At 42.7% G+C, this 16,338-nt stretch overlaps 1 protein-coding gene and 1 long non-coding RNA gene across 2 annotated transcripts in view; one reads left to right on the top strand and one right to left on the bottom strand.

Moving 5' to 3' along the window:
• The window catches only part of SLC35F3 (solute carrier family 35 member F3), a 369,000-nt gene that overhangs the window by 68,799 nt on the left and 283,863 nt on the right, over nucleotides 1–16,338 (top strand). The window lies entirely within an intron of this gene.
• Nucleotides 3,816–4,900, bottom strand: LOC139082585 (uncharacterized). Its single transcript, XR_011538746.1, has 2 exons — nucleotides 4,323–4,900; nucleotides 3,816–4,194 (listed from the first exon to the last, which is right to left on the bottom strand). It is a non-coding gene; the product is annotated as an uncharacterized lncRNA (long non-coding RNA).

The raw sequence follows: 16,338 nt of genomic DNA, 5'->3' as shown, positions 1-16,338 counted from the left end.
TTTTCTGCTCCCTGCATTGGTCCTATTTCTTCCAAATTCCTTTCTTTGTTGCTTTGATTTGGTCTGTGTCTTTAATGTTAGAATTTTTCATCTAATGTCTGATGATTTTTGCCTTCATTCATATTTAAGACAAAGGTGTAAAAAGGCTATGTGGGAGCTCCGAATGAGTGGGTTGGATTTATCAAATGGCAAGCTGCACTTTAAGGTCACTGGCTGGGGATCTGGTGGTTCATTGAAGGACTCCGAACTGTTAGTAACTGGAAATGCTATCTCTTGTTCGAGTGAGTTTCTCCAGAAAGCAGTCATCCAGTTCTTTCCCTGAAAAATATGGATCTGGCTGCTACTTTTTCAGGGAAATGAGTGGAGAAGGAGGCCGAACAGGGTCTTACCATTGGGTATGTAAACTTGAATTTAATTCCTCACTTTCAGTTAAGCACACTGTACATGGCATCCCGGAGTTCTTGCCTGGCTACACAATGCTCTGGAGTCTAACTGCGTCTTATACAGACTTTCTACCAATTCCTTTGTTTTCTACCCCATCTGCACCCTTGCCTTCAGAAGCACCTGGTGCTAATAATGACTGAACTCTCCAGGGGTCATGTCACTCAAACTTGCTTGCTGGCTTACTTCCCTCCCTACACACACTCTCTCCATCCTCCACCTCAGGCAGGCATTCAGCTTTCTTTGGTCTCCTAAGTCATTTATCCATCTCTCTTTCTGCTTCTAAAATTATGTGGACTCTCTTGAGTGTTATGGATTTCTCTCCTATTCTCTCTGTCCTTGTGGAGTTTTGCCCTTTTTATCTCTTTACTATCATTTCAGTGAAATTTCCAGAGAAATTGAGGTAAAAATGGGTTTACTCTGCCAAGCCTTATCAAAAGTTTCTCCTTAATTTTCAAGGAGAATTTCAACTTGGCTGTTTGCCTGGTGATTGCAAAGCAGGGCAGTAGGGTTGATGGGGAGGCAGTAGGACATGGTGGTCTGGGGCAGTGGTCTCCAAGAATGGAAATCCTATCCCAGGGCGTGAAGGAGATGACCCACTGGCATTAGGGAGATATTAGATTTCCGTTTATATTTTTAATCTATAACGTAAAAAGAATTTAAGCTTAACTAATGCTGTTAATATTATAAACTTCATGCTTGATATTGGTTTGATGCAATGCCAAGATGATCATGGATTGCACAGGGTACACAGAGGAGTGTGGGGCAGGTCCATCCACAGCATGGCAAGGTGGACACTGGGGCCTCATTCATTCCCTTTTCCCTTTGGTAGTGCTAAAAGTTATGGATCTGGCTAATTTTATAAAAACAAGACTGAAATAGCATGTTTCCTTCACCTTATTAATGAGATAGAGAATTTCTTTGAAAACGTCTTGTTCCACACTGAGATTCTCTGGTTATCTTCTAACAAAGTACTTAGGAAGGTTGTTGAACTTAAGGATGTTCTATGTTTGTGTTTTTCTTTTACAAAAAGGCAAGCTCTATCAATCGTGACTTTCTCTGTGACAGCAAGGACTGAGACCAAATATTACAAACACACACTATCTAATTAAGGCAAAGATGATGTTTTAACAATGAGTGAGAAAATAATATATTTTAAAATGGAACTGATGGTCTATAGCAAGCATTTTGAAACTAAATGTTTCTAAATGTTTCTGGTATTCTGTAAATATTTTTGTTGAAAACGTTGTGTTGCATATTAAACTCATACCTACATACTTTAAAAAACAACCTTGGAAACAAATTCTCTAACCAGTTTAAAGATATTCCAAATGAAGAGTTTCAGTAGGTTTTGGGCCCATTTGTGAAAAATATAAAAATATCTTACCTTTCGATTAGTTTGCAACTGAGTTCAAGGAAAATAGAAATTTTCTGGCTGGATTGTAACAAAATATTTCCCTAATTGGTGGGTAAGATTGAAAAGTGAATATCATTATTTAATAAGACCAAAAATATGCTGCATTTTTATCACCATATCTTTGTATAATATGTTTTTTGGTTGTGAGTGCCTAAGTGTCAAAGTAAATTTAACTTGTGATCAGATCTTGGATCACTGTGTCATAAAGTAGTAAACTAAGATTTAAAAAAAATAATGGTATATTCACAATGTTAATGACAGTAAAAGATTCTACTTATAGTAAATAAAGTAAAAAATTCAAATATAGTTTATTTCATCTTCAGCTCTCTCAGCCTTTAGAAAATGTAGTCAATAATATTGTAATAACTTTGTATGGTGACAGATGGTGACTGGACTTACCATGGTGATCCTTTTGTAATGTATATAAATATCGAATAACTATGGTATACACCTGAGACTAATAGGATATTGTTTGTCAATTATACTTCAATAAAAAATGAAAATAAGTTAAAAAATAAAATATGTGTATTTTATCAGTTTTATAATGGACATCATAGTATTCATTCTTTAATGTAGATAATTTTTTTAAAAGTGATATACATATACTGAGAGTATACGCTCAAATTTTATTTTTAGTGTTAGGGGTGTTTAAACTAAATAAAAAATGAAGACTAAATAAAAAAGTGAGCTTAAAGCCAAGGATTTAGAGGAAACTGACGTGGATTCAAATCTCAACTCTGCTACTTATTAGCCATGTGAACATCGGGAAATTAACATCCAGTTTTCTGTTTCCTTAACCAAAACAATATATGCACAAGATATTGCAGTGTTTAATTAAATGCCTAGAAAATAGTAACTGCTCAATAACTGGCATCTACTAATAATTATGAAATGATGATGGTGATGAGGTTTGTAGCGATGATGATATGGCATGTGGACTTGCCCGTGTGTGGTAAAACTGAACATCTCTATTCCAGGTCCTTTCCAGAGCTAGTATCTGGAACTCCCTGATGCCCCTCTTTTATCAAAAGCGGAGTTGTGGTAAATTCTGTGGATCTCCTACAGAGAGATGGCAAACACTGGATTGAGTCTGCCTTTCATGCGTGCACCCTCATGGGTTACTGTGTCCTGCTTTCTTGTGAACAGAACCCTGTCATGGCCTTAGAATCTCCAGGGAGTCACTATAGTGATCTTATGAGTTGGAACCTGGTTGCCAACTCTGACCCAAGGAGTGTTCAGTTCCTCCTTCCTTCTTGGGTTGCTGTCTCCCATCAGAAGGCTGTGGACTTTGCCACACCATTCAGCCTCCTCATAAATAGACTATCTTTAAGGAAAAGTTGTGCTGATTTGTTTTTTGCTTATAGAGTTTATGAATCTTTTAACTAATTATACTTTTCTTCTTTGCTCTGGCTACCAGGAAGCTCAACAACTAATGTAAGCTATATTTTACAACCCTACAGGAACCTTTCTGCAGTGCATTTGGAAGACTGAATCTTGCCTGCAGCTACTTGAAAAAAATTATTATTATTTATTTTCCCTTTGCCCTAATTCCTTTATTTATTTAATTTTATATTACTGTATTATGTATTTTTATGAAGTATCTCAAAATTTTTTTTGGAACCAGGTTGAATAAAATAAAAATGTAAACCTGGTAATTCTCCCAACATAAAGAAATATGACTTCTCTTCCTTTTAAGTGTTTAATGGCTAATTGCTAAAGCTTCCATTGTGCTGATAAGAACTCGGAATTTTGTGGAGAGTAAATGAAGGGATTTGTAAAGACGGTGGGAGAACAGAAGTGGATACTTGAGCCGCATGATGGTGAGTGACCATCCCGACACAGGCGGCCAGGGTGCTCTTTGGATAGGAATGTGAGAGGACTGATCTGGGGGCAGAGGGCAGAAGGGACCGCTCCTTCACTCACTTCCCTCAAGATTGTTTGCTCCATCACAGTCAAATCAGTAAAGAATAGTTTATTTGGTCTAGGAGCCCATTTTGACAACCTAGTTATGCACCTCTTCTTACAAGAGTTCATCTAGGTGGATGCCATAGCGGGGCCGCGGATTACAAGAGCATCTTAGAAAACAGGGCATCAGGAGTGGGACGGAGGGCAGGGGAGAGAAGACAGAAAGGGAAAGTGAGAGCGTGGCTTCTCCAGGGCCCCGTGGAAATCCCTGAGAGCCATGTCCCGCAGGTGCTTGCTCTCTGTACTGTAGAAGCTTCCACTAATACATTTTGTCATTCGAATGCAGTTGACATGCCTGTGCCTTGTCTGATGCGTCATTTGCTATTCACATGGGGAGCTCTTAGCTCATCAAAGCCTGCAACAAACTTCAACTGAAAGAAAAAGAAAATCCAAAGGGTACAATTGATCATATCACCAAACCCACCAAATGTGTTTCTATAACTCTCGGTGAGCACAACTTGATCAGTCTTTCCGGACCAGTGGGAGAAGGCAGACTCACCCTTGGAAGAGGAATAAATGTGTTGAATTTGAAGATCTTCTGTCTTTAACCTTGTGAGGACTTGCTTTGAAGCCCCAGCCCACTAGCTCTAAGGCCTGGGTTTGTTTATAGTAGATTGATCAAAAATCTCTTCTAAATCTGAAAGGCAGACTGTAATGGATTTTTCCCATGCAAATCGCCATTCTGACTTAATCATAGAGATTAAGACTAAGAGGCCCTTTGAGAGGTTCTCTACTCTAATTCCGTCATTTTACAGGTACCGTTAAATGACTTGTCTAGGATTGCACGGCTCAGCTGGGGCAGAGTGGAGAGCAGAGCCAGCCTTTTGAAGTCTAGTCCAGGGTTTATTCTCAACAACACATTGCCTCCTGCCCAGCTCTGCTCCTGGGCCCTGAGTCAGCGTGGAGTTCGTCTGCACTGGGGATTCTGCATCTGCTCTCAGCTTAGCTGATACCTGAGGAATGATTAGTGGTTCTGCCGAAACCCGTGGTCCCTAATTGTACCTCTCAGGAAGCATAGATGACTCAGCTGCCCGACCTGCCGCCTGCTAAAGTGATTCAGAGTGAAGCATTTGGAACATTTTCATTGTGTGAAAGACTGTCAGTTGCCTGGTTACCAGAGTGACAAATAGAAAGTAATTGTGCCTCCGTGTGGCCGTGGGGGAAGGGTATTTAATTGTCACCGTGAAGTCTGAGAAGTGGAGTCAAAGGCCACGTCCCTCACAGATGTGAAACATTTGTTACTTTCAGTGGATTTGTCTTGCCACAGTGTCAGCCCCTGTCCACACCACCATGCAGAGACAGCCAGTGGAGAAGTTAGTAGTAATAATATTGCTAATAACGATAGACAGACTTTTATGAGCCCTTTCTAGGAACCAGGCATGGTGCTAAGTGCATGATCTTTGACACTTTTTAAGAACATTTTGAGGCATGTACTCTTACCATCCCCACTTTGCAGATGAGAAAACTGAGAATGAGGAAGGTTATCCAAGGTGGCAGACCTCATAAGAAGTAGAGTAAGGGTTTATACTCAGGTTGCTGTGACTCCAGAGTGCAAGCTCTTAACCACAGCACTCTTCAGCCTCTCTACAAATATAGCAGAATGTGGTGTATCAGTTACTCCTCCTGGAGAAGCACATGGCCGGTTTCTGAAACCACTGCGCCCTGGTTAATTTGGGATCCAGAATGGAAGCGATCTGCCTTTCTCCTTCTTGGCTTTCATTTGAAGAGCCTGCTCAGCCGAAGGGAATTCATCAGGCTTCTTTATCCTTCTTTCTTCTCCTCCCACAATGCCATCCAGCACTTTAGGGGAATTAAATGATGTGGTTGGAGCCCAGGTTCAACCTCTAACCCCTGTGTGACTCGGGAAGGCAGTGTCCTGGGCCTCAATTTCCTCATCTGTAAAATGGAAGACTTTGGAAGAGGTGGTTTCTAAGGTTCTTCTAACTCTTAAAAAAAAATCCCCCAAATTGCGGCTGGCCTGTGGCTGAGTGGTTAAGTTTGCATGCTCTGCTTCGGCGGCCCCGGATTTCGCTGGTTCAGATCCCGGGTGCAGATCTAGCACTGCTCATCCAGCCATGCTGAGGCAGTGTCTCACATGCCGCAACTAGAGGGACCTACAATTAGAATATACAGCTATGTATTGGGGGGCTTTGGGGAGAAGAAGAAGAAGAAGGAAAAAAAGAAGATTGGCAACAGATGTTAGCTCAGGTGTCAATCTTTAAAAAAAAAAAAAATCCCTCAAATATAAAAGTATGTTCTGCGCTATTGGGAAGAAGGCAGGCTCTGGAGAGAGCTCACCTGGGTCTGAGTCCCTGCACCTTCACTTTCTAGTGGTGTGTTCTTGTGCAAATTCCTTACTCTCTACAAACCTCAGATGTCATATTTCTAAAAATAGAATGGTCTACCTCAGAGTCATTGAGAGGATTAAACAAGCTAATGTGTGTAAAATGCTTAGTTAGCACAGTATCAGCCACATGGCAAATGCCCAATAAATATTAGCCATTATCATCATCACTATCATCATCATTATTAATGGGTGATATGGGATAAAAATTAGTCTAGAACTCAATACTAAGAATATATCTAAAACGTACCCATATACACGTTTTTTTTCACCTTGGACAAAGCCAGATATAGAGATACAGGGGTTCAGGGAGTAAGGATTTGCAACCAGTGTTTCTAAGAGTGGAGAATGATCTGGTGAGGAGACGAGGGAATCAGGCAGGGAGTAACAGTGCGCGGTAAAGCTGTGGGAACAGGAGGGTGGGAGCCCCTGATGAGCTGGATGAACCCGGGCCTGGCTGGCGCAGCAGCCTGCGTATACATGGGAGGGCCATTTATTTTAAATGAAGTGTCAAGTGTGCCTGGATTCGCCACTTGTGTTGAGACTGATTGTGGACCTTTGATGGGGATGCTGCTTTGGTCTGTGATAAAATCAGCCAGGCAGTCACCATCTGAGTTGCTCTTAAATACTTTCTGATGCCCTGAGGGTGGAGGCTTTTCTTTGACGAGTCTCAGGGTACCAACAACCGAAGAGAAGGGGAAGATAAAGCTTCCCTGCTGAGCCCTGGTAAACAGCACATGTGTAACAGCAGGGAACTGCAGCCCTCTGCTCACGAGGTCACCAGGTTCCGAAGTCCATGAGTCGTGGGACGGGCCTTGTCTGTGACTGCATCCCTCCCGTAGCAAGGAGCAAGGCTGTAATGCAGGGGCCAGCGCTGGCGGACGGGACTGGTGCCTCCGCTGAGTCCAGCATCTGCAGCCTCCTGGTAAACCCCCATTGCTGCACATTTTTCTGGCATTTCTTTCTGGGTGCTTTAGGAATAGCATAGCCTGAGAGAAGAGGAAGGCAAACGAAGTTTTCCTTACCCGCGCTCCATTCTGAATGCCTGCACAGAGTTTTCAGCCGGACTAAATCGAATTGTCTTCACCTGTGGGCATTTAATTGTCATCGTTGAGCAGATGGAGCTTTTTATCAATGTGTACACACACACACACACACACACACACACGTGCACACACACGCACACTCTAGTACTCAGCCCATCTAGTGTCAATTTGGAAGGATAGTCAATTCAGTGAGGAAGGGTGAGCCAAGAGAGATCCTCAGGGAAGATAAGGACTTGGGGGAATTTGTGGGCTCCTGCCACACTCATGCTGGTTGTGCAGACATGTGCCACCACAAGGCTTTTGGAATGGGGTTTGACCCAGTATGGGGCAACCCTGCACCCCCGGCTCACCGGTCTAAGCGCCACTGCCTTCCCGGGTTGTGGTTCTGCTGTTCCTGGTCGTGATTGTTGCCTAAACTTTTGGGGCTTCAGGATTCTTTTGTTCAGTGAAATTTAAAGGCTGTACATTTTAACATATAAACTTACGGAACACTGTATAAAGTTAGGCTTACACAGAATAAGACCAATACTTCTGTTTGGTTACTTAGCTTCTCAGTGATTCCATTCCTAGGGAAGCCTGGGGGGTTGTATAAAGAACCAGGGCACATTTTTTGTGATTCTCTATTTTTGCCACTGAGGAAGGACGGGATGCCACCCTATGTAAAGCGCTCTGACCATTTGCTGCAAAGTTCTGTTAAGCATTTGCTGTGAATGAGGTGCTGAGTGAGGCACACTGCATCCGAAGATGAGACAGATAATGGCATAGCGGGGTAAAGTGCTGCCAGGGCAGAGGAACGTGTTTATAGCCTCTCTCCTGACTTCTACATGGGGATGACTTTTGCCAAGACCCGTGTCCTTCCAATGCCTCTTGTGACTGGCATCTGAGACCCACCAGCCCCCCTCCCTTTTGTTATATTCCTGGAATAAAAGATGGTCCCTGCCTTCAAGGGGCTCACAGTCTAGTGGGCAGACAAATGGCATCAAAATAGCAATTGTTACATAGAACTATAATTTAAAAGCTCCGATATCAGTCTGGTCCTATCAGGAGACAGAAACCACACAGGGATTTAAACAGGGCAGTTTAATATAGAAATTATTAAGCTGTGATGCAAATGGAACTGTAAGATGTAAGAAAACTGCACAGGGTACCCGAGGGCTGAGGGGGAGAATCCAAGGAAGGATGAACTAGGATAGAGATCCCCTCCCCAAGCCTGAAGGGCATACCTCATCAGAGAAGGTTTGGCTGCAGCCCCCTGGTGGCAGAGAAGCTTGCTGGTTTGCCAGGGCTAGGGGTGGTCCACAGTCGTTGGCCGAGCAAGAAGCAACCCTCCAGGGCACAGGCAAGCTAGAGCTTGCACGGGTGTGCAGAGGAAGTGAAGGTACCAGGTTGGGCGGAAGGCGGGAATACCCAGTATGTGTGCTGGGAGAGCCTCAGGAGACAGACCTCCTGGATGGAGGCAGACAGGCACAGGAAGTCTGGGCACTGGTGCAGGCAGGTCTGTGCAGAAAGGTCTGCAGGAAGGAAATCACCAGGCTGGGCCAGGGCCACCAGGTTGCAGACAGACCTCGTGTTCTGGGGTATGCCTGGGACGACAGGGCACCTCGCCCCTCCATGTCCTCACGGCCACACTGCTGACCAACAGTGCAGCCCTGGAATCAGGGAGAGAAGTCCTTTCTTCCTGCGGGGTCTCTTAGCACCCTCTACTGAGAAAGCTTAACCTTGTGCTCACTGCACCAGAGAAATATTTAAATGAATTCATCCTGTCCATTGTCACAGAGCCAAGTGAAGGAGCTCAATTTGGAGCTGAGAGACAATAACTGGCATAGCTCTCTGCAGGTTAATTCCAGGGATAGCTGTGCAGTGACATTGGAGTGGAACCTTGAAGAATTCACTGGGCGCATTCTCCAGTCCTCTTCACCTTTGCTTTCCTTGCCTGGTCTGCTCTCCTTTCCGACTTTCAACCATCTCCACTCTGAGTTGTGTGATTGCTGCAGAAGGGCAGAGAGCTGCACTGTCTCTGTGGCCTTTGCAGACCCTGCAGTGGACGGTCTCTAATGTAATTGTCCTGCCGTCCTACAGCCTAATATGCTTCAGTGGGCCCCACAGGGTAAGGGGCCAGATGTGTAGGGGAGTATTTAAGATCACCAGTGACTCAGCCGCCAGCTACCTCTGCGGTAGCTTGCAGCACACCCACCTCTGCTTTGCCTCAAGGCCAACTCACTGCTTTGGGGTTTCCCAGAACACCGTGCTGCTTCACACTTCTAATCTTTGTCTTGCTGTTTGTTGCCACTTGATTTGTCTTTCATGATTCATGTTAGTGTCTCCTCTCCCCCACTTTAAGCCTTGCTTGATCCTCCTACCCTCACCACGAAGCTCCCCCTCCTTTCTGTCCTGTGTGCGCACGATTCCTTCTTCCACCATCATCCACATTCTTTTCTTTTCTCTTTTTCTGTGCTCCTTCACTTCCTTCTTTTATTTTGAGAAATATAATAGTTTGAGTTGGGGATGGATAACTGCTGACATGCTCATATTTGCTTTAAGTCAGTTTTTAATTAAAAAACTAATGCTTTATGGATAGATATGCATATCCATAAACAACATATACTGTTATTCTGTCTTTAAATTTTAATATATCCCAGTATAAACATTGTTTTGCAATCTTATTTTTCCCTCCATATTTTGACTTTGTGATTTACCCATGTTGACATGTGTAGTTCTGGTCCCGTCATTTAAGCTGCTCTGTAGTATTCTGTGCTATGAATACCCCACATTCAGTTATCCTCCCACTGCAGTAGTTTCCCGTGCCTTGTAGATTTTGGATAACTATGTTTTGTCATATGTGTTGCAAATATGAAACATCTAATTATAATTAATATAGCTCTTCTTCCTCTACCAGGCTGTAAACTCCTTCAGGGCAAAAATGATGTTTGACTTTGCTTTGTGTCCCCCACACTTAGTCTCATACCTGATGGAGAACAGATGCAAAACAGCCATTTGCTGAAATAGTGGAACGTAACTGGGGTGGAATGTGGAGGAATCTTCGGAGGAGATGCTATGCCTGACTAGAGCAGTGACTTTCTACTTAGGAAAGTATTTCCCCAGGAAATATAGAGCAGTGCTGTCTAAAGGAACTTTCTGCGGTGATGAAAGTGTTCCATATCTTTACTGTCCAGGTCCGCAACCAGGAGTCACACGTGACTACTGGGCACTTAAGATGTGGCTAGTTTTACTGAGAAACTGAATTTTAAGTTGCATTTAATTTTAATTTAAATAGCTACACATGGCTAGTGTCTACTGTATCCAACAGTTTTAGAGACAGGATTTAGAGGAACATCTAATCACAGAAAGGCAAATACTACACGGTATCTTTTATGTGTGGAATCTAAAAATATTGAACTCATAAAAGCAGAGAGTGGTTGGGGAGACGTTGGTCAAAGGGTGCAAAGTGTCAGTCCAGCAGGACAAATAAGTTCTGAAATCTGATATACAGCATGGTGACTATAGTTAATAATACTGTATTGTATACTTGAAATTTGCTGAGAGTAGGTCTTAAGGGTTCTCATGACACACACAAAAAGGTGGTAACTATACGAGATGATGAAAATGGTAATTAACTTGGTTGTGATAATCATTTCACAATGTATGCATACAAAAGAATGTCACATTCTACATCTTAAATATATACAATTTTTATTTGTCAATTATATCTCAGTAAAGCTGGAAAAATAAATAAATAAAATGAAAAAGAAACGCCTAGTATCTGCTGATAGTGGAAAATACAGTGCTTCTTGTTGGGGTGTCCTTAAATGACCATTTTGCTACTTATGAATGATGAGCAATTGAACAAATATTTAGCAAGTATGAGCCTACTGGGTGCCAGACAGTTTCTTCATCTAGAGAATGGGCCCCTGTGGTGTCTGCTTTCTAGGATTATGGATACAGTTAAGTAAGATAATTAGGCAAAGCCTTTTAGCCTGGTGCTCACTAAAGATGGCAGCTATCAGTCTTCTCATTGTTCCATTATTACCACATAGTAGGCAGTAGAGATTTGGGTATGCCTTACAGTTCCTGGCCTCAAGTCTGGGGAGAGAAGACAGAGGGGGTGGATGCAACCCACGGGACCCCCTTTATCTGAACTGTGTTCCTAGACAAGTTGGGGTGATTCCACTTTTTCCACTCTGAGTCCTGTTTACCCACTGACTTAGGGTGTGAACTGCAGGATATTTTAGCACCAATTCTGGATGATCATTCATGACACAGATTCTGAACACTCTTACTCTTCTTGGCCTTCTTTTTCAAAGATTTCAGGACTCGTCACCCTGTGTTCATCTCTCGCCTGCCCCCATCCGTCCATTAAGCATAATTCGGGAGCACTTTCCCCAGAGCAGCTATGATCATGTTCTTTCACTACACCTCACCCTCCAGGAGCTCCTTCCTTCTTAGAGCCCGGAGCCTAGGTTCCTTACACTGGTGCTTGGTGCCATCCCAACGCTTGTCTCTGCTATTCCGTATGCGGATTCTGCTCTCTAGCTCAGCAAGTCAGTTTGCTGACCTCTCAGCACAGCCTTAGTGTTCCTGCATTGTGTCTTGGCTTGTTCTGCTTCTTGTCTGCAGCGTCTGCTCTGCTGAGGCTGCCACGTCTCCCATCACTCCTGCCTACTGAGACCCTGTCCGCCAGCACCCAGCTCAGAGGCTGCCTCTGCCCTGCAGGTGCCCGAGACCTCCTGTGCTCTTCTCCTGTGCTGTTCTTATCTCCATTCGTGTGTGTACTGCCTCACAGTGTTTTTATTTACATACCTTTCCTTTCCAGACTTTAAAATCCACGCAGACAAGGTTAGTGTCTTTATCTCTCTGTGTCCCTCACAGCATCTCTATACCAGACACTGGCAGATGCTAAAGATTAGTTGAAATGGATGAATAAATTAATGAAAATATTTCAACATTTAGGATATGATTCCTCTTTTAAATAAGAGTCCTTTTATAATGAGAATAACCCCTATATACTCACACACAATGTGACAGTTTTCCTAGCAAAGCCCTTTGTTTATAAAAGCACAAAATATATCCTCTTAATCACAAAAACTCTCGTCTCTAGGTAACTAGGATATTTAAAGATTTAAAAGTGAATATGAATGCTCACAGTGAATGGCAGAGGTTCTAACTCAGCAAAAAATCCATGTATGTAAATAGGAGAGATCATGGGCTGCTTTCCATTTCTTTGGTGAAAAACAGCTTCCTATTCTTGATTTAATAAGCAGATATATAGTTAATTAGGATTGCAGTCCAACTCAGAAGGTAAAGATGCAATTTAAGTCTTTGCCTTTCCCTTTGATTTCCTTTAGATTTAGGTTTGGTGTGTTATTAATATGAAAACAGCCTACCTTTGTTCCCAATTTTAGGCAATGGCAGGAGCCATATTGCTGGTTAGCAGGGCTATCTGAAATTGGCAGTGTACTTATTGACATCCTGATGTCATAAACAATTATTAAGAAAGACGTGGGAACACCCATCACATCAAACAGGAGATGCTTCTGTAAGCCATTGCTGTGTCTGAGGAATGCTATTGATTTCTGGATTAAACTGCAAAAGCAACTGTTGAGTGCCCCTCTGTGACCAAAAATGGTAATGGAACAGAAGCTGAGAAGGGTCTGAATTCACTGCAAATGGAAATTTAAAAATCCAACTGTTTCTGAGTTTTATCGTGGAAAAGTGAAGTAGCACATTATCTAGCTTATAAATGAAGCTTCGAAGTTGGACCTTTGTCCGAGCCTGTGGGGGACGGGCCAGAGTGGCTGAGGACTTGTCAGGGATGCTAATTTCTTTATTCACGGTGAGCTCTGCTTCCTCCGGCTGTTGATGCTGTAATTGGCATCAAGGGAGGATGGCTGCTACTATTTGACAGTGAGGATGACATTCCCCTCCAGGGCTGATGCTTTCATTTAGGAAGACACAAAGAGAAGGAACAATTCGTAAGCCAGGAGACGGGAGCCCAGAGAACTCGATCCTTGCAGAAGTTCCCTTCTTGAAAATAGAGCCCAGACTGGCGAGTTGGGCCCTAAAATCTGTGTGGCCACGTGACAAAGCCCTGGATAAAACCACTTTCTTTTGAAGATGTTGCCTGCGGTTGGCCTGCGGGATCAAGATGAGCAGCAAGGGAGAAATCTGCCAACCTCAAAGTGTTTGCACTTTCAGAGACTTAATCATGCTTTGTGACATGTCAAGACCTTATGTGAGTTCGGGAACATTTTTCTTAATGTAGAAGGGAAGGCTAGTAATGCAGGTGGCATCTCTGTTCTCGAACACCACTTGATAAACAAGCAATACTTACTGAATAAGCTCTGGAAAACATAGAACAGGCAGTAGTACATTCTGTTCATTTATTCATGCCTCAAATGTTGGAAATTGGATTTCCAATATTAAATGAATGGCTTTTGTCATAGTTGTTGCCAGTCCTGCTATTGAAGGTTTTCATTTGTATTGTGCTTTGTAAGAATCCAAGAGTTTTTACCTAAATAGTCCTTCTGTTTCCTCACAAACACCCTGGCAGGTAGACAGGGTGGGTACTGTTCCTATTTTATGCTCAAGAAAACTGAGGCTTACAGAGGCCGTCAGGAGTATGACTGATGTAGTAGGCACAGGGTTACCGTTGGTAGTCAATTTTTTGTAGGTCCTAAGGTTTAAGAGGTCTTTCTCTCATGTAGTGGAAAAGAAAACAGTTTAGCAAGCAAGATGGCAGAACTATAGATTCATTACACTCTACATACTGCTGTATGTATTTAAAATCTCTTGCATGAACCTTCTGATCCCCCATCTTGGAGGAAATAAGTACTGGATTGTTATTATTTTGGTGTATCCATCATCTACCGTGCTGGCTCTCATCGTCTAGCTGTCCTAAATTTCTGAAGGCTTGGAAGAGCGGCGAAAGAGTGGCCAACTGGTTCAAGTAAATGTGTTTGTTCCACATGCTGAGAAGCACACATCGCCTCGTCCTGCAGGAGGGCCAGCCTCTGCCTGGGGACCAGGTGTGCTCCTGGCCATGGGATTCTCAGCCTGTCTCTCAGTGATGTCATGGCATGAAAAGATAGTCTTACATCTCTCCATTTTGCTTAAATAAGCTCTTTATTTTAGAATAGTTTTAGATTTACGGGAAAATGGTGTAGTATAACAGAGTTCCCAAACACCCCACACCCAGTTCCCCTACTATCAACATCATACATTACCTTGGTCACAATTGATGGACCAATATAGATGCATTATTATTAATATTAGTGCGTACTGTATTCACATTTCCTTAGTTATTCCCTAAGGTCCTTTTTCTTCTCCAGGATCCCATCCAGGACACCACATCACCTTCAGATGTTGTGTCTCCTTAGCTCCTCTTGGCCATGACAGTTCCTCAGACTTTCCTTGCTTTTGATGACCTGGACAGTTTTGAGGAGTGCTGAGCAGGTATTTTGTAGAATGTCCCTCGGTTGGGATTTGTCTGATGTTTTTCTCATGTTAGGGGTTATGGGTTTGGAGAGGAAAACCACATAGGCCCTTTTCATCACGTCATATCAAGAGTACATGCTGCCAGCGTGACTTACCACTGTTGATGTTGGCCTTGATCACCTGGCTGAGGGAGTGTTTATCAGGTCTCCCCACCATAAAGTAACCCTTTTCCCCCATTTCCATACTGTCCTTGAGAAAGATGTCACTGTGCGCAGCCCTCGCATAAGGAATGGGGAGTTGTGCCCCACCTCCTTGAAGGTGGGGTATTTACATAAATCATTTGGATTTCTTCTGCAAGGGAGAATTGTCTCTCCTCCCCCATTTATTGATTTATTCAATCATTTATGTATGTCAGTATGGACTCATATATTTATTTTATACTTTGGGTTACAATGCAGCACTATTTATTTGCTTGCTCAAATTGTCCTGGCTTTGTCCACTGGGAGCTCTTTCAGTTAGCCCCTGGTGTCACTTTGACTTATCTCCATCATGTGTGTGGGATTTTTGTTGTGGTGGTTGTTTTGAGCATTTCCTTACTTCCTGGTGCTATAAGGTGCTCTAGGCGCATTTTGTTGTTTCCTGCTCTAGTCCTAGAGTCAGCCATTTCTCCAAGGAGCCCTAGGTGCTTTTATTGGAGAACAGTATTAGAAACCAAGGTGAGTCTCCATTTTTAACAATAAAATATTTATGGGGAATGAAAAGTAAGGCATATGAAATATTGTGACATTTGCCTTTATAGTCTGTTTAAGCTTCAAGGGAGAATGTTTAATGCAGTCCAGCTGTTCCTCACTTTAGAACCTGAGGTCAGGAGGGTTATAGCTCCCACAGCCAGTGGAAGAGCAGAAGACTTTTTTTGCTGTGGAAGAAAATAGAGTATGTGATTGATGGCTTTTCCAACAGTTGGGAAAGAATAGATGAGTCAATAAATGGGATTTTCCAAGGGGTGAGCCTTACGAAACAGAGTAAAATTAGAGTTCGTCCATAACCAATATACATATCCCATGAATTAAAGACCCAAACATGAAAAAAGAAACTTTAAATTTATTAATTAAAATTATTAATTAAAAAATGTCAAAGGATATCTGCATAACCTTGGAGTAGAGACAGTTCCTTCAACAAAATACACACAAAAGGGCTATAAAGGGCAAATATTGTTAAAAATAATGATACCAGCATTTAAAACTTCTGGGTCACAAAGACAACATGAAACCAGTTAAATTCTGGGAGAAGGTGTAATGGAAGAATATGTAAAGAACTCCTACCCATCAATAATAAAAAGACAAACTAAGAAATGGAAAAAGGAGAAGTGTAAGCATTCAGTCCACAGAAGATGAACATCAGAATGGGTCAATAATTGAAATGATGCTCAGTCTCACTAATAACTAGGGGAATGCAAATGAAAACGCTAATGAAGTATGATTTCCCATCCATCAGATCATCGAAGAACTGAACAGTGTGAGAGCACGAAGAGCTGGCGAGGTCAGGGAAGGAGAGCTCACACACTACTGATGGGAGGAGAAATGGCTTCAGCTACTGGGGAGGGCAATTCAATGGGCCCTAATAACACTGTAACTTTCCCTATGACCTACAAACTCAGCTTCTAAATGTCTTTTCTAGAGAAGTAGAAACATGGA

Source organism: Equus przewalskii, chromosome 1, assembly GCF_037783145.1.
Source record: "Equus przewalskii isolate Varuska chromosome 1, EquPr2, whole genome shotgun sequence".
Classification (NCBI taxonomy): Eukaryota; Metazoa; Chordata; class Mammalia; order Perissodactyla; family Equidae; genus Equus; species Equus przewalskii.
The sequence above is the reverse complement of the archived record's forward strand: the minus strand, read 5'-3'. Positions and strand labels throughout refer to the sequence as shown.